Source organism: Cryptomeria japonica, unplaced genomic scaffold, assembly GCF_030272615.1.
Source record: "Cryptomeria japonica unplaced genomic scaffold, Sugi_1.0 HiC_scaffold_61, whole genome shotgun sequence".
Lineage (NCBI taxonomy): Eukaryota > Viridiplantae > Streptophyta > Pinopsida > Cupressales > Cupressaceae > Cryptomeria > Cryptomeria japonica.
Window position 1 is genome coordinate 325,898 of NW_026728883.1, and position 12,066 is coordinate 337,963.

A 12,066-nucleotide genomic window follows, 5' to 3' on the forward strand; every position below is an offset into this window, starting at 1 on the left:
TTTTTAGTTTTTCGCCGGGCGTCGCAATGCTATTTGAATAAACCTTTTGCCCGTTTGCGTTCTCGTCGGGGCCGGGCCGGGCCGGGGTGCGCTGCCCGCACTACCGCGCGCGCGGGGGCGACACCGAGCGCGCACCCGAGGCGCCCCGAGCACACAGGCCACGGTGCAACCCGGGCGTTGTGCGCGCACCCCGGTGCGCCCGAGGTGCTGCGCGCGCACCCAGGTGAAATCGGTGTGCACCTCGGCCAGTGCGCGCTCGGTCGAGTCGCGCACGTTGGCCAAGGTGCACGGTGATGTTTCTTACTCTAAGGTTCCGCACCAGACGCCCGGGACAGGTGAGCGAAGCTGGGCGGGGCCGGGTGCGCGGCCGGGGCAGGTGCACGCAGCTGGAGAGAGCTTTGGAGCACACCAGAGGTGCGCACCTTGGAGCACACTTCGGAGCGCACCAATGATGCGCTCCATTCAAAAGTTTCCTGAAAAGGCAAAAAAAGTTGAGATTATAGAATTTCCCACTTGAGAGATTGTAAAAAAAAAAAATTTAAAATGAAGGAAACGCGGGTGCCAAGGTGTGCGCGCCCGGGTGCGCAGCCCAGCCAAGGTGTGCGCACCAAGGCGCCCACCCTGGCGAAGGTGCACGCAAGGTGCGCACCCGAGGCAAACCGGACAATTAACCCAACTTTCGACTTCGCGCGCACCTGCGCACCTTGGAGCGCACTTCGGAGCGCTCCTTGGTGCGCACCAATCTTGGGCACCTCGGAGTGCACCATGGCGCCCACCAAGGTGCGCACCCGGGGCAAACCGAGCTCCGACTTCGTGCGCACCTTGGAGCGCACGAAAGGTGCGCACCATGGCGCCCACCAAGGTGCGCAGCCCAGCCAAGGCGTGCGCATCAAGGTGCGCACCCTGGCGAAGGTGCGCACCCGGGGCAAACCGAGCTCCGACTTCGTGCGCACCTTGGAGCGCACAAAGGGTGCGCAACCCAGCCAAGGTGTGCGCACCCCGGGCAAACCGAGCTCCGAATCGTGCGCACCTTGGAGCACACTTCGGAGCCCTCCTTGGTGCGCACCGATGTTGCGCACCTCGGAGCGCACCCGGGGAAAACAATGCAATTAACCCGACTTTCGACTTCGTGGGCACCTCGGAGCGCTCTCGGGTTCGCACCTCGGAGCACACCGAGGTGCGCACCTTTGATGCGCTGCCTTCACCAATTTCCAGAAAAGGCAAGAAAACATTGAGAAGGTGTGCGCACCGAGGTGCCCACCCTGGCGAAGGTGCACGCGAGGTGCGCACCCGGGGCAAACCGGGCTCCGACTTCGTGCACGCCATGCTGCGCACCTTGGAGGGCCATGGTGCGCACCTTGGAGCACACTTCGGAGCGCTCAATGGTGCCCAACCCAGCCAAGGTGCCCACCGCGGCGAAGGTGCACGCGAGGTGCGCACCCGGGGTAAACCGGGCTCCGACTTCGTGCACGCCGCACCTTGGAGCACACTTCGGAGCGCTCCTTGGTGCGCACCAGGGCGCGCAACCCAGCCGAGGTGCCCACCCCGGCGAAGGTGCACGCGGGGTGCGCACCCGGGGCAAACCGGGCTCCGACTTCGTGCACGCCATGGTGCCCACCGCGGCGAAGGTGCACGCGAGGTGCGCACCCGGGGCAAACCGGGCTCCGACTTCGTGCACGCCGCACCTTGGAGCACACTTCGGAGCGCTCCTTGGTGCGCACCAGGGCGCGCAACCCAGCCGAGGTGCCCACCCCAGCGAAGGTGCACGCGAGGTGCGCACCCGGGGCAAACCGGGCTCCGACTTCGTGCACGCCATGGTGCCCACCGCGGCGAAGGTGCACGCGAGGTGCGCACCCGGGGCAAACCGGGCTCCGACTTCGTGCACGCCATGGTGCCCACCGCGGCGAAGGTGCACGCGAGGTGCGCACCCGGGGCAAACCGGGCTCCGACTTCGTGCACGCCGCACCTTGGAGCACACTTCGGAGCGCTCCTTGGTGCGCACCATGGTGCCCACCAGGGCGCGCAACCCCGCCGAAGGTGCACGCGAGGTGCGCACCCGGGGCAAACCGGGCTCCGACTTCGTGCACGCCGCACCTTGGAGCACACTTCGGAGCGCTCCTTGGTGCGCACCAGGGCGCGCAACCCCGCCGAAGGTGCACGCGAGGTGCGCACCCGGGGCAAACCGGGCTCCGACTTCGTGCACGCCATGGTGCGCACCAGGGTGCCCACCGCGGCGAAGGTGCGCACCCGGGGCAAACCGGGCTCCGACTTCGTGCACGCCGCACCTTGGAGCACACTTCGGAGCGCTCCTTGGTGCGCACCAGGGCGCGCAACCCAGCCGAGGTGCCCACCCCGGCGAAGGTGCACGCGAGGTGCGCACCCGGGGCAAACCGGGCTCCGACTTCGTGCACGCCATGGTGCCCACCGCGGCGAAGGTGCGCACCCGGGGCAAACCGGGCTAGGACTTCGTGCACGCCGCACCTTGGAGCACACTTCGGAGCGCTCCTTGGTGCGCACCATGGTGCCCACCAGGCCGCGCAACCCAGCCAAGGTGTGCGCACCAAGGTGCACGCGAGGTGCGCACCCGGGGCAAACCGGGGTCCGGCTTCGTGCACGCCGCACCTTGGAGCACACATCGGGGCGCTCCCGGGTTCGCACCGGCGTTGCGCACCGTGGTGGGCACCTCGGAGCGCACCGTGGTGGGCACCTCGGAGCACACCAAGGTGGGCAGCGAGGTGCGCACCTTTGATGCGATGCCTTCACTAATTTCCATAAAAGGCAAAAGAAAACGAGATTTTAAAATTTCCGTTTTGAAAGATAGTGAGAAAAAGGGAATGCTGGTGCCATCTTGAGCCCGCCCTGGTGCGCAGCCCAGCCAAGGTGTGCGCACCAAGGTGCCCACCCTGGCGAAGGTGCGCGCCCGGGCAATTAACCCAACTTCCAACTTCGCGCGCGCCAGGGTGGGAGCGCACCCAACAACCGGGCCTGGGAAGAGCCAATGCGAGAAACCCCACCAAACGCTCTGACAAAAAAAGAGGGGGCGCTCCAGTAACCCCGCTTCGGAGCGCACCCTGGGCAAACCCAGCCAGGGTGCCCACCTCGGCCAAGGTGCAGGCGAGGTGCGCACCCGGGGCAAACCGGGCTCCGACAACGTGCACGCCGCACCTTGGAGCACACTTCGTAGCGCTCCCGGGTGCGCACCTCAGAGCACACCAAGGTGGGCAGCGAGGTGCGCACCTTTGATGCGCTGCCTTCACTAATTTCCAGAAAAGGCAAAAAAAAGAGGAGATTTTAAAATTTCCGTTTTGAAAGATAGTGAAAAAAACGGAACGCGGGTGCCATCTTGAGCCCGCCCTGGTGCACAGCCCAGGTAAGGTGCCCACCCTGGCAAAGGTGCGCACCCGGGCAATTAACCCTACTTCCGACTTCGTGCGCGCCAGGGTGGCAACCGGGCCTGGGAAGAGCCAATGCGAGAAACCCCACCAAACGCTCCGACAAAAAAAGAGGCGGCGCTCCAATAACCCCGCTTCGGAGCGCAGCCGGGGCAAACCCAGCCAAGGTGCCCACCCCGACGAAGGTGCACGCGAGGTGCGCACCCGGGGCAAACCGGGCTCCGACAACGTGCACGCAGCACCTTGGAGCACACTTCGAAGCACTCCCGGGTGCCCACCGGCGTTGCGCACCGTGGTGGGCAGCGAGGTGCGCACCTTTGATGCGCTGCCTTCACTAATTTCCAGAAAAGGCAAAAAAAAATGAGATTTTAAAATTTCCGTTTTGAAAGATAGTGAAAAAAACGGAACGCGGGTGCCATCTTGAGCCCGCCCTGGTGCGCAGCCCAGGCAAGGCATGCGCACCAAGGTGCCCACCCGCGGTGCACACCCGGGGCAAACCGGGCTCCGACTTCGTGCAGGCCGCACCTTGGAGCACACTTCGGAGCGCTCCTTGGTGCGCACCATGGTGCCCACCAGGGCGCACCCGGGGCAAACCGGGCTCCGACTTCGTGCACGCCGCACCTTGGAGCACACATCGGAGCGCTCCCAGGTTCGCACCAGCGTTGCGCACCTTTGATGCGCTGCCTTCACTAATTTCCAGAAAAGGCAAAAAAAAACGATATTTTAAAATTTCCGTTCTGAAAGATAGTGAAAAAAACGGAACGCGGGTGCCATCTTGAGCCCTTCCTGGTGCGCAGCCCAGGCAAGTTGTGCGCACCAAGGTGCCCACCCTGGCGGAGGTGCGCGCCCGGGGCAAACCGGGCTCCGACTTCGTGCACTGCATGGTGCCCACCAAGGCGCGCAACCCAGCCAAGGTGCCCACCGCAGCGAAGGTGCACGCGAGGTGCGCACCCGAGGTGCACACCCGGGGCAAACCGAGCTCCGACTTCGTGCACGCCGCACCTTGGAGCACACTTCAGAGCGCTCCTTGGTGCGCACCAGGGCGCGCAACCCAGCCAAGGTGCTCACCCCGGCGAAGGTGCACGCGAGGTGCGCACCCGGGGCAAGCCGGGCTCGGACTTTGTGCACGCCGCACCTTGGAGCACACATCGGAGCGCTCCCGGGTTCGCACCAGCATTGCGCACCTTTGATGCGCTGCCTTCACTAATTTCCAGAAAAGGCAAAAAAAAAAAAAAAACGAGATTTTAAAATTTCCGTTTTGAAAGATAGTGAAAAAAACGGAACGCGGGTGCCATCTTGAGCCCGCCCTGGTGTGCAGCCCAGGCAAGTTGTGCGCACCAAGGCACCCACCCTGGCCAAGGTGGGTCACGGGGTGGGTCCTAGGGTGGGTAACGGGGTGGGTACTAAGGTGCGTGCCAAGGTGGGTCATGGGGTGGGTGCCAAGGTGGGCACCAGGGTGGGTGTGCACCAACCCTAGCCAGGGTAGGTCACGGGGTGGTTGTCGGGGTGGGCGTCAAGGAGCCAAGGTGGGTGGCAAGTAGCCAAGTTGCGTGCCAAGGTGGGTGTCGGGGTGGGTGCCAAGGATCCAAGGTGGGTGCCAAGGAACCAAGGTGGGTGTCTGGGTGGGTGCCGAGGTGGGAGCCAGGGTGGGTCCCAAGGTGAGTGCAAAGGTGGGTGCCAGGGTCAAGGTGAGTGCCAATGTGGGTTCCAAGGTGCCAGGGTCAGGGTGAGTGCCAATGTGGGTTCAAAGGTGCTAAGTTGGGTGCGAGGTTGGGTGCGAGGGTGGGTGGGTGCCAAGGTGTGCTAGGTGGAAGCCCGGGTGGGTCGGCATCCCATGGGTGTCGAGTTGGGTGCCTGATGGGTGCTTCTTGTCAAGTTTTAGTCGTCGGGACTCATTTCGAGCCTTAGAGGTCGTTTCTTGTCCGGTTGCCCTGTCTTCGACCTGGGAACCCAATTTTGGTCCTCGGGTCCCATTTTTTTTTGTCTCGCATCCCACTTTTGGCCTGTGGCCTTTTCGGGGTCGATTCTCGTTTTGGGCATCAGAGCATGTTTCTTCTCCTAAAACCCAATATTTGTTTATTAAGTCTCGGAACACATTTTTGTTCTCGTGGACCCATCATGGGTCTTGGAACGCATTTGTGGTCCTTGGGTCCCATTTTGCATCCCGAAACTTGTGTTTTGGTGCTTGATCCCTATTTTGGGTGCCCACCTTGCACCAAGTGCGCACCCGGGGCAAACCGAGCGCCTTGGTGCACCGGGGCAAGATCGAGCGTGCACCCGAGGCGCCCCGAACATGCACCAAGGTGCACTCGGCCCACATGTGAGCGCAGGTCATTGCGCCCGAGGTGGTGTGTGGGCACCGCGTTGCAGACGGGACACTGCACGCACACGACGCCCCGTCCAGGTGCACGCACGTAGGCCGGGCCGGGTGCACACCCGACGCCCTAGCAAGGTGCGCGCACCCGGGCAGGGCTCACACTTGGCGAACGGGGCGCACTTCGCGAGGGAGGGTGTGCACCTCGACGGGGGTGGGTGGCCGGGGTGGATTCGCACGTGGGTCGCGGTTTGCTAAGTACACACTGCGACAAGCTCATAACGGGTGCGATCATACCAGCGTTAGTGCACCGGATCCCATCAGAACTCCGCAGTTAAGCGCGCTTGGGCCGGAGTAGTACTGGGATGGGTGACCTCCCGGGAAGTCCCGGTGTTGCACCCTTTCTTAGTTTTTCGCCGGGCGTCGCAATGCTATTTGAATAAACCTTTTGCCCGTTTGCGTTCTCGTCGGGGCCGGGCCGGGCCGGGGTGCGCTGCCCGCACTACCGCGCGCGCGGGGGCGACACCGAGCGCGCACCCGAGGCGCCCCGAGCACACAGGCCACGGTGCAACCCGGGCGTTGTGCGCGCACCCCGGTGCGCCCGAGGTGCTGCGCGCGCACCCAGGTGAAATCGGTGTGCACCTCGGCCAGTGCGCGCTCGGTCGAGTCGCGCACGTTGGCCAAGGTGCACGGTGATGTTTCTTACTCTAAGGTTCCGCACCAGACGCCCGGGACAGGTGAGCGAAGCTGGGCGGGGCCGGGTGCGCGGCCGGGGCAGGTGCACGCAGCTGGAGAGAGCTTTGGAGCACACCAGAGGTGCGCACCTTGGAGCACACTTCGGAGCGCACCAATGATGCGCTCCATTCAAAAGTTTCCTGAAAAGGCAAAAAAAGTTGAGATTATAGAATTTCCCACTTGAGAGATTGTAAAAAAAAAAAATTTAAAATGAAGGAAACGCGGGTGCCAAGGTGTGCGCGCCCGGGTGCGCAGCCCAGCCAAGGTGTGCGCACCAAGGCGCCCACCCTGGCGAAGGTGCACGCAAGGTGCGCACCCGAGGCAAACCGGACAATTAACCCAACTTTCGACTTCGCGCGCACCTGCGCACCTTGGAGCGCACTTCGGAGCGCTCCTTGGTGCGCACCAATCTTGGGCACCTCGGAGTGCACCATGGCGCCCACCAAGGTGCGCACCCGGGGCAAACCGAGCTCCGACTTCGTGCGCACCTTGGAGCGCACGAAAGGTGCGCACCATGGCGCCCACCAAGGTGCGCAGCCCAGCCAAGGCGTGCGCATCAAGGTGCGCACCCTGGCGAAGGTGCGCACCCGGGGCAAACCGAGCTCCGACTTCGTGCGCACCTTGGAGCGCACAAAGGGTGCGCAACCCAGCCAAGGTGTGCGCACCCCGGGCAAACCGAGCTCCGAATCGTGCGCACCTTGGAGCACACTTCGGAGCCCTCCTTGGTGCGCACCGATGTTGCGCACCTCGGAGCGCACCCGGGGAAAACAATGCAATTAACCCGACTTTCGACTTCGTGGGCACCTCGGAGCGCTCTCGGGTTCGCACCTCGGAGCACACCGAGGTGCGCACCTTTGATGCGCTGCCTTCACCAATTTCCAGAAAAGGCAAGAAAACATTGAGAAGGTGTGCGCACCGAGGTGCCCACCCTGGCGAAGGTGCACGCGAGGTGCACACCCGGGGCAAACCGGGCTCCGACTTCGTGCACGCCATGCTGCGCACCTTGGAGGGCCATGGTGCGCACCTTGGAGCACACTTCGGAGCGCTCAATGGTGCCCAACCCAGCCAAGGTGCCCACCGCGGCGAAGGTGCACGCGAGGTGCGCACCCGGGGCAAACCGGGCTCCGACTTCGTGCACGCCGCACCTTGGAGCACACTTCGGAGCGCTCCTTGGTGCGCACCAGGGCGCGCAACCCAGCCGAGGTGCCCACCCCGGCGAAGGTGCACGCGGGGTGCGCACCCGGGGCAAACCGGGCTCCGACTTCGTGCACGCCATGGTGCCCACCGCGGCGAAGGTGCACGCGAGGTGCGCACCCGGGGCAAACCGGGCTCCGACTTCGTGCACGCCGCACCTTGGAGCACACTTCGGAGCGCTCCTTGGTGCGCACCAGGGCGCGCAACCCAGCCGAGGTGCCCACCCCGGCGAAGGTGCACGCGAGGTGCGCACCCGGGGCAAACCGGGCTCCGACTTCGTGCACGCCATGGTGCCCACCGCGGCGAAGGTGCACGCGAGGTGCGCACCCGGGGCAAACCGGGCTCCGACTTCGTGCACGCCGCACCTTGGAGCACACTTCGGAGCGCTCCTTGGTGCGCACCATGGTGCCCACCAGGGCGCGCAACCCCGCCGAAGGTGCACGCGAGGTGCGCACCCGGGGCAAACCGGGCTCCGACTTCGTGCACGCCGCACCTTGGAGCACACTTCGGAGCGCTCCTTGGTGCGCACCAGGGCGCGCAACCCCGCCGAAGGTGCACGCGAGGTGCGCACCCGGGGCAAACCGGGCTCCGACTTCGTGCACGCCATGGTGCGCACCAGGGTGCCCACCGCGGCGAAGGTGCGCACCCGGGGCAAACCGGGCTCCGACTTCGTGCACGCCGCACCTTGGAGCACACTTCGGAGCGCTCCTTGGTGCGCACCAGGGCGCGCAACCCAGCCGAGGTGCCCACCCCGGCGAAGGTGCACGCGAGGTGCGCACCCGGGGCAAACCGGGCTAGGACTTCGTGCACGCCGCACCTTGGAGCACACTTTGGAGCGCTCCTTGGTGCGCACCATGGTGCCCACCAGGCCGCGCAACCCAGCCAAGGTGTGCGCACCAAGGTGCACGCGAGGTGCGCACCCGGGGCAAACCGGGGTCCGGCTTCGTGCACGCCGCACCTTGGAGCACACATCGGGGCGCTCCCGGGTTCGCACCGGCGTTGCGCACCGTGGTGGGCACCTCGGAGCGCACCGTGGTGGGCACCTCGGAGCACACCAAGGTGGGCAGCGAGGTGCGCACCTTTGATGCGATGCTTTCACTAATTTCCATAAAAGGCAAAAAAAAACGAGATTTTAAAATTTCCGTTTTGAAAGATAGTGAGAAAAAGGGAATGCTGGTGCCATCTTGAGCCCGCCCTGGTGCGCAGCCCAGCCAAGGTGTGCGCACCAAGGTGCCCACCCTGGCGAAGGTGCGCGCCCGGGCAATTAACCCAACTTCCAACTTCGCGCGCGCCAGGGTGGGAGCGCACCCAACAACCGGGCCTGGGAAGAGCCAATGCGAGAAACCCCACCAAACGCTCTGACAAAAAAAGAGGGGGCGCTCCAGTAACCCCGCTTCGGAGCGCACCCTGGGCAAACCCAGCCAGGGTGCCCACCCCGGCCAAGGTGCAGGCGAGGTGCGCACCCGGGGCAAACCGGGCTCCGACAACGTGCACGCCGCACCTTGGAGCACACTTCGTAGCGCTCCCGGGTGCGCACCTCAGAGCACACCAAGGTGGGCAGCGAGGTGCGCACCTTTGATGCGCTGCCTTCACTAATTTCCAGAAAAGGCAAAAAAAAGAGGAGATTTTAAAATTTCCGTTTTGAAAGATAGTGAAAAAAACGGAACGCGGGTGCCATCTTGAGCCCGCCCTGGTGCACAGCCCAGGTAAGGTGCCCACCCTGGCAAAGGTGCGCACCCGGGCAATTAACCCTACTTCCGACTTCGTGCGCGCCAGGGTGGCAACCGGGCCTGGGAAGAGCCAATGCGAGAAACCCCACCAAACGCTCCGACAAAAAAAGAGGCGGCGCTCCAATAACCCCGCTTCGGAGCGCAGCCGGGGCAAACCCAGCCAAGGTGCCCACCCCGACGAAGGTGCACGCGAGGTGCGCACCCGGGGCAAACCGGGCTCCGACAACGTGCACGCAGCACCTTGGAGCACACTTCGAAGCACTCCCGGGTGCCCACCGGCGTTGCGCACCGTGGTGGGCAGCGAGGTGCGCACCTTTGATGCGCTGCCTTCACTAATTTCCAGAAAAGGCAAAAAAAAATGAGATTTTAAAATTTCCGTTTTGAAAGATAGTGAAAAAAACGGAACGCGGGTGCCATCTTGAGCCCGCCCTGGTGCGCAGCCCAGGCAAGGCATGCGCACCAAGGTGCCCACCCGCGGTGCACGCCCGGGGCAAACCGGGCTCCGACTTCGTGCAGGCCGCACCTTGGAGCACACTTCGGAGCGCTCCTTGGTGCGCACCATGGTGCCCACCAGGGCGCACCCGGGGCAAACCGGGCTCCGACTTCGTGCACGCCGCACCTTGGAGCACACATCGGAGCGCTCCCAGGTTCGCACCAGCGTTGCGCACCTTTGATGCGCTGCCTTCACTAATTTCCAGAAAAGGCAAAAAAAAACGATATTTTAAAATTTCCGTTCTGAAAGATAGTGAAAAAAACGGAACGCGGGTGCCATCTTGAGCCCTTCCTGGTGCGCAGCCCAGGCAAGTTGTGCGCACCAAGGTGCCCACCCTGGCGGAGGTGCGCGCCCGGGGCAAACCGGGCTCCGACTTCGTGCACTGCATGGTGCCCACCAAGGCGCGCAACCCAGCCAAGGTGCCCACCGCAGCGAGGGTGCACCCGAGGTGCACACCCGGGGCAAACCGAGCTCCGACTTCGTGCACGCCGCACCTTGGAGCACACTTCAGAGCGCTCCTTGGTGCGCACCAGGGCGCGCAACCCAGCCAAGGTGCTCACCCCGGCGAAGGTGCACGCGAGGTGCGCACCCGGGGCAAGCCGGGCTCGGACTTCGTGCACGCCGCACCTTGGAGCACACATCGGAGCGCTCCCGGGTTCGCACCAGCATTGCGCACCTTTGATGCGCTGCCTTCACTAATTTCCAGAAAAGGCAAAAAAAAAAAAAAAACGAGATTTTAAAATTTCCGTTTTGAAAGATAGTGAAAAAAACGGAACGCGGGTGCCATCTTGAGCCCGCCCTGGTGTGCAGCCCAGGCAAGTTGTGCGCACCAAGGCACCCACCCTGGCCAAGGTGGGTCACGGGGTGGGTCCTAGGGTGGGTAACGGGGTGGGTACTAAGGTGCGTGCCAAGGTGGGTCATGGGGTGGGTGCCAAGGTGGGCACCAGGGTGGGTGTGCACCAACCCTAGCCAGGGTAGGTCACGGGGTGGTTGTCGGGGTGGGCGTCAAGGAGCCAAGGTGGGTGGCAAGTAGCCAAGTTGCGTGCCAAGGTGGGTGTCGGGGTGGGTGCCAAGGATCCAAGGTGGGTGCCAAGGAACCAAGGTGGGTGTCTGGGTGGGTGCCGAGGTGGGAGCCAGGGTGGGTCCCAAGGTGAGTGCAAAGGTGGGTGCCAGGGTCAAGGTGAGTGCCAATGTGGGTTCCAAGGTGCCAGGGTCAGGGTGAGTGCCAATGTGGGTTCAAAGGTGCTAAGTTGGGTGCGAGGTTGGGTGCGAGGGTGGGTGGGTGCCAAGGTGTGCTAGGTGGAAGCCCGGGTGGGTCGGCATCCCATGGGTGTCGAGTTGGGTGCCTGATGGGTGCTTCTTGTCAAGTTTTAGTCGTCGGGACTCATTTCGAGCCTTAGAGGTCGTTTCTTGTCCGGTTGCCCTGTCTTCGACCTGGGAACCCAATTTTGGTCCTCGGGTCCCATTTTTTTTTGTCTCGCATCCCACTTTTGGCCTGTGGCCTTTTCGGGGTCGATTCTCGTTTTGGGCATCAGAGCATGTTTCTTCTCCTAAAACCCAATATTTGTTTATTAAGTCTCGGAACACATTTTTGTTCTCGTGGACCCATCATGGGTCTTGGAACGCATTTGTGGTCCTTGGGTCCCATTTTGCATCCCGAAACTTGTGTTTTGGTGCTTGATCCCTATTTTGGGTGCCCACCTTGCACCAAGTGCGCACCCGGGGCAAACCGAGCGCCTTGGTGCACCGGGGCAAGATCGAGCGTGCACCCGAGGCGCCCCGAACATGCACCAAGGTGCACTCGGCCCACATGTGAGCGCAGGTCGTTGCGCCCGAGGTGGTGTGTGGGCACCGCGTTGCAGACGGGACACTGCACGCACACGACGCCCCGTCCAGGTGCACGCACGTAGGCCGGGCCGGGTGCACACCCGACGCCCTAGCAAGGTGCGCGCACCCGGGCAGGGCTCACACTTGGCGAACGGGGCGCACTTCGCGAGGGAGGGTGTGCACCTCGACGGGGGTGGGTGGCCGGGGTGGATTCGCACGTGGGTCGCGGTTTGCTAAGTACACACTGCGACAAGCTCATAACGGGTGCGATCATACCAGCGTTAGTGCACCGGATCCCATCAGAACTCCGCAGTTAAGCGCGCTTGGGCCGGAGTAGTACTGGGATGGGTGACCTCCCGGGAAGTCCCGGTGTTGCACCCT

General features: G+C 63.6%; 2 non-coding genes across 2 annotated transcripts; both read left to right on the forward strand.

Moving 5' to 3' along the window:
* The first annotated feature begins 5,989 nt into the window (after nt 1-5,989).
* Nucleotides 5,990-6,108, forward strand: LOC131863383 (5S ribosomal RNA). The gene has a single exon (XR_009362304.1). It is a non-coding gene; the product is annotated as a 5S ribosomal RNA (ribosomal RNA).
* A 5,839-nt stretch (nt 6,109-11,947) lies between these two features.
* Nucleotides 11,948-12,066, forward strand: LOC131863384 (5S ribosomal RNA). Its single transcript, XR_009362305.1, has one exon. It is a non-coding gene; the product is annotated as a 5S ribosomal RNA (ribosomal RNA).